This window comes from Ursus arctos, unplaced genomic scaffold (assembly GCF_023065955.2).
Source record: "Ursus arctos isolate Adak ecotype North America unplaced genomic scaffold, UrsArc2.0 scaffold_50, whole genome shotgun sequence".
NCBI classification, from domain to species: domain Eukaryota; kingdom Metazoa; phylum Chordata; class Mammalia; order Carnivora; family Ursidae; genus Ursus; species Ursus arctos.
In genome coordinates this window covers 718,891-724,890 of record NW_026623068.1, presented here as the reverse complement: position 1 = coordinate 724,890, position 6,000 = coordinate 718,891, and the positions used below count along the sequence as shown (strand labels likewise).

At 44.5% G+C, this 6,000-nt stretch overlaps 1 protein-coding gene across 1 annotated transcript in view; it reads left to right on the top strand.

Moving 5' to 3' along the window:
* Nucleotides 1-520: 520 nt before the first annotated feature.
* LOC125283386 (thyroid receptor-interacting protein 11-like) overlaps nt 521-6,000 on the top strand; it is a 31,235-nt gene continuing 25,755 nt past the window's right edge. The window contains exon 1 of the mRNA XM_057307613.1: nt 521-689. The gene's annotated coding sequence lies outside the window, so the exon portion shown is untranslated. The remainder of the gene's footprint in view (nt 690-6,000) is intronic.

The following is a 6,000-nucleotide window of genomic DNA, read 5'->3' as shown; positions in this document are numbered from 1 at the left end:
TTTGAACATTTTTTCATGTGTCTGTTAGCCATTTGTATGTCATCATTGGAAAAGTGTCTGTTCATATCTTCTGCCCATTTTGTGATTTGTTTATTTGTTTCTCGCGTATTGAGTTTGAGAAGTTCTTTGTAGATCTTGGATACCAGTCTTTTATCTGTAGCGCCATTTGCAAATATATTCTCCCATTCCGTGGGCTGCCTCTTAGTTTTTTTGACTGTTTCCTTGGCTGTGCAGAAGCTTTTTATCTTGATGAAGCCCCACAAGTTCATTTTATCTTTTGTTTCTCTTGTCTTCCGAGGTGTGTCATGAAAAAGGTTGCTTTGGCCGATGTCGTAGAGGTTGCTGCCTATGTTCTCCTCTAGGATTTTGATGGATTCCTGTCTCACATCGAGGTCTTTCATCCATTTGGAGTTTATCTTTGTGTATGGTGTGAGAGAGTGGTCAAGTTTCATTCTTTTGCATGTAGCTGTCCAATTTTCCCAGCACCATTTATTGAAGAGACTGTCTTTTTTCCACCGGATGTTTTAAACAGGCCAATTAATTATGAAGAGATTGAGTCAGTGATAAACTCTGACAAAACTCTTTGTTTTTGTTTTGTATTTTCCTTAGGTGATTAACACTTTAGGCCTTGCGGATCCGCTGAGGAAAGCAACGGCGCTCACAAGAAGGAAAACAGACTCAAAGTCTGTGTAGGTACAAAGTTTATTGCCCTTAAGACTTTGCTTCCTGCCTTCCATTTATAACCAAGAACGAAACCAACAAGAAATAGAAACCAAACACTGAGACTAGTCCATGCAAAAGAACAACGATAAAAATGAGAGGTAGAGCAATATCTTACAGGCCAGTATGCAGCCTGCAGTTAACATTCCAAACTTGAAAACCGATGCGAAGAGTATCGGATTGATTTTTGCAATTGCATAAATATACATCGTAGGTACGTATATATGTACGTACCCTGCGTATAAATACACACATCCACACAGACACCGTTTGCGCAACTGAAGTGTTGGGGGAGGGATGGAAGTCCAAGTGGGTAAGTAGGTTTGAAAAGCAATAGAATGAAGTTTCCTGCAAGGTTGCACAGCTTGAGGAAACAGCCTTGACCTCTGTCTGTAAAGCGGTGCCTTCCACATAGGCTGCTTCCGAGGGTTGTACGTGTTCCTGTTTGTCCAGCATGCGGAGTAATGCCTGGCACTGGAGTCAGCACTCAGCACTGTTGATTAGAAGTGAAATGAAGCAGCCCCAGCCTCGACCCTCACTGGCTGGGAGAGCGGGGAGGGCCCCTTCCCATTCCCTCAGACGAAGAACTGCCCGCTGGAGGGCATGTCACACCTCTCCTGGCAAGTTCCCAGTGTTGCAGGTGACACTCCTGCCGATAGGGCAAAGTCAGTCAGTGCTTCTTGAATGAACAGGTGGCTGGACCAGATCCGCGTTTCCCACGGGAGGAATGTGAGGTGACTTTAGGTGGCACCCCGGTAGATGTGTTACATTTTCAAAGGTATTGATTACAGGGTGTGTTAGAAGAAAATATTAGGTAGCACGTCACACCTGGGTGCTAAAAGAAGTGAGTTGATCTAAAGGACTGTTGAGGGGCCCCTGTGTGGCTCAGTGGGTTGAGCATCTGCCTTTGGCTTGGGTCATGATCTCGGGGTCCTGGGATTGAGCTGCATGTCGGGTTCCCCGCACGCTTCTCCCTTTTCCTCTCCCTCTGCCACTCCCCCTGCTTGTGCTGTCGTTCTTGCTTGTTCTCAGTCTCTCAAATAAATAAATAAAATATTTAAAAAATGTAAAATAAAGGAATATTAAATGGAGCAGGTGCATGGTGAATGTCATGAAAATTTCAGGACAATCGTGGATTGAATGAACACTGTTAAAAGGTCTTTCTAAATCTGATATTTTTCATTCTTGGCATTTTATTTCAATATCTATTTATTTATTTAACTTTTTGAGAGAGAGAGAGAGAGAGAGAACACGTGTGAGCAGTGGTGGGGAGGGCAGGGGAGAGAGAAAGATCCCAAGCAGGCTCCACGCCCATTGCAGAGCCAGACATGGGCCTCAATCTCAAGAGTCTGAGATCACAATCTGAGCCACAACCAGGGGTCGGCTGCCCAACAGACTGTGCCACCCAGGCACCCCTGATTTCTTCCTGGTGTGTCCTGCAGTCACTGGAGCATCGTGTTAGAGTTGTCATTACGTGTGCACATGGACGTGCTCAGTCTTCCTCGTGGAGTGGTTGGACCGCTGCACTCACAGCCCCTGGCTGCTTCAGTCCACGTACCATCTAGGGGCCATTTGAAGAAGGGGCACAAATTCTAATTGCTGTTCGAGAACCATCCATCGATACCTTCTGATCAGACCAAGAAAGACTCAGTAACACAGCCTACACCTGGAGGGTCAGGAGCTTGGAAAGAAATCTCAGAGCCGATGATGGCGATCTCTTCAGAAGCGCAGCCTCGCCAGTGTGCTTGGCTGCACGAAGGTCAATGCTGTGTGGAAACTCCCAGATATCCTGAAAGGGAAGACCTAACCAACCCATGTCACTCATCTTTTTCCTTTCATTCTGTTCAAATAAGTCTAAAAGGGCTTTTTCATAAACACAAAATTAGAATTCTAAGCAATAAGAAAAACACTGACTAACTGGCAGTGTTTCTTCTTTTTTCTGTCTTACAATTGATGGTGTCTTAGAATGAAATACGGCATATGGTTAGTGTAGAAACATTCTAAAACAAAGAGAAGTTAAAACACACACATACACATACACACCCATGCACCCCAGAAATCTCTGATGTTTCTCCTGTTTCTCTGCTGTTCTTCAGCCTCCCTGCCTGCCTTCTGCTACTGGAACATTCCAAGGCGCTTCCTGCCCCAGAGCATTTCTATCTGTTGTGTGTCCTGTCTGGAATGCCTTTTGCACAGCTCTCTCCGATTCTGTGGGGCTCCACGTGGCCTTCCCTTTTCAGGGAGGCCTCCCTTTTACCTTCTCTAGTGCAGGTCCTTCCATCCCCCATGCTGTTGTCCTTCATCTGGCATAAGCTCTTATGTCTCTTTGTGTCTGCTCTTCCCGGGCTCCCCACGGTATCCCCAATGCCTGGCACTTAGCAGACACTGGACAGGTATTGCTTGAACTGGATCCATAGTGTTAAACTGAGGGCGAATGCAGCAGCTGCTCCTTGTCATCCAGGAGAGGGCAGTAGGAAGTACAGGGAGGAGCTCCTAGAGGAAGGCAGCTTGGTCAGCTTTTCAGCAGGTAGAGCCTCTGAGTGGTGGAGCGAGTGCCTTCTTTGTGGGGCGTGCTCAGGGAGTGGCTTGGTGTTGTTGAAGGGTTCTGGCACCGGATGTCAGGGTTGGCCAGTCATTTGGAATGTTCCTTCCAACCAGACATCCATGTTTGAGGACTGTTCTCATCACTGGTCTGTGGTTCTTGCTTCAACTGCAGATGTGGCTTTTACCACTAGATGGCACTAGATGATGCCTTTGAGGACAGTGCTCCTCAAAGCACCAACAGAGAGCAATTGTCTCTGTTTTAATTATTGAAGTAATCCATCTATACAATGTTATATCAGTTTCAGGTGTGCAGCATAGTGATTTGACAAGTCTGTATACATTACACAGCGCTCACCACGATTAAGTATAGTCACTATATGTCACACAGTAGGGCATTGTTACAATTTTATTTGACCATATTCCAGACATTGTACTTTTCATCTTTGTGAGTTATTTATATAAGTGGAAGATTGTAACTCTTAATCCCCTTCACCAATTTCGCCCCCCCCCCTTTACCTCTGGCAACCATCAGTTTGCTTTCTTTCTTGAAGAGTTTGTTTTGTTTTGTTTGTTTGGAGAACAGATTTTTCATGACACTTATACCCAGAACACATACTTCGACCAAAGCTTCCTGAAACAGTCTTTAACTCTTACAGTATGTAGTCCATACTGATTTTTTCTAGTTTACTCTAGTTGACTGTATTTTCTAAGACGGTGATTTGCAAACTATTACATTGATTTTATGACATGGATGGGTCACAATTCATTGTTTGAAAAGCACCATTTTAGACAACTGAGCCTGTTCACCCTTGTAAAACTCTATAGGTCAGCTTTCCTTGACAATCTGGGCTTGCAGGTAATTGTGTCCCTTAGTGCGTACTTTGTGTGTTTCTGTGTTGAGTTGCTGCCTTGAGTAGCCGAAGGTATGTGCTTCCTTATGGGTGTCTGTGGATGTGGGAACATGGACGTGGGAGACTGGGGGGGGACATGTTTGTACAGGATTTGCACCGACTGTAGTCAAGAGAGCAGTAAGCCTTGTCAGTGGATATAAAGAGAAAATAGAATATCTATCTGCTTCTGGGAGCTCAGAACCCAGCTGGGTGACATCATACACACACACACACCCACACCCACACCCTACCCCTTTCAGCTTACTCCTCAAGCAAGTGGAAATGAGCTGATGCGCTCAGGATATCATTTAGGATGTTTCAGGGTGTAAATAACAGAAAACCAACTCCATTTGGTTTATTTATTACTTTTTTTAAAATGTAAATTCAATTAGCCAACTTACAGTACATCCATAGATTCAGATGTAGTGTTCAGTAGTTTGTCAGTTTTGTGTAACACCCAGTGCTCATCATATCACGTGCCCTCCTTAATGCCCATCACCGAATTATGTCACCCCCACACCCACCTCCCCTCCGGCAACCCTCAGTTTGTTTGCTAGAGTTAAGAGTCTCCTATGGTTTTTCTCCATCTCTGATGACTTCCCAGTCTGTTTTCCCTCCCTTCCCCTAGGTCCTCTGGCCTGTTTCTTATATTCCACATATGAGTGAAACCATATGATAATTGACTTTGTCTTACTGACTGGTTAGTGTACTTCGCTCAGCATAATACCCTCCAGTTCTATCCACGTGGATGTAAATGGTAAATTTTCATCCTTTCTGTTGGCTGGGTAATATTCCACATGGTATAGATGTGGTATAGATGGTAATACCACATCTTTTTCCATTCATCTATCGATGGCCATCTTGGCTCTTTCCACAGTTTGGCTGTTGTGGACATTGCTGATGTGAACATTGGGGTGCACGTGCCCCTTCGGGTCACTACATTTGTATCTTTGGGGTAAATACCTAGTAGTACAATTGCTGGGTTGTAGGGTAGCTCTTTTTTTTTTTTTAAGATTTTATTTATTTGTCAGAGAGAGAGAGCACAAGCAGGGGGAATGGGAGGCAGAGGGAGAAGGTGGCTTCCCGCTGAGCAAGGAGCCCGACGCGGGACGTGATCCCAGGAGTCTGGGATCGTGACCCGAGCCAAAGGCAGATGCTCAACTGACTGAGCCACCCAGGCATCCCAAGGTAGCTCTATCTTTAACTTCTTGAGGAACCTCCATACTGTTTTCCAGAGTGGCTGCACCAGTTTGCCTTCCCACCAACAGTGTAAAAGTGTTCACCTTTATCCTCATCCTTGCCAACATTTGTTTCCTGTCTTGTGAATTTTAGCCATTCTTACTGGTATGAAGTTTTATCTCATTGTGGTTTTGATTTGTATTTCCCTGATGCCAAATGATATGGAGCAGGTTTTCATGTGTCTGTTGGTCATTTGTGTGTCTTCTTTGGAGAAATATCTGTACATGTCTTCTGCCCGTTTCTGGATCATTTTTTGAGTTTTGAGTTTGATAAGTTCTTTATAGATCTTGGATACTAGCCCTTTATCTGATAAGACATTTGCAAATATCTTTTCCCGTTCTGTGGGTTGCCTTTTAGTTTTGTTGACTGATTCCTTTGCTGTGTGGAAGCTTTTTATCTTGATGAAGTCCCAATAGTTCATTTTTGCTTTTGCTTGCCTTGCCTTTGGAGCTGTGTCTAGCAAGAAGTTGCTGCGGCTGAGGTGGAAGAGCTTGCTGCCTATGTTCTCTAGGATTTTGTGGGATTCCTGTCTCACATTAAGGTCTTTCATCCATTTTGAGTTTATCTTTGTGTATGGTGTGAGAGAGTGGTCAAGTTTCATTCTTTT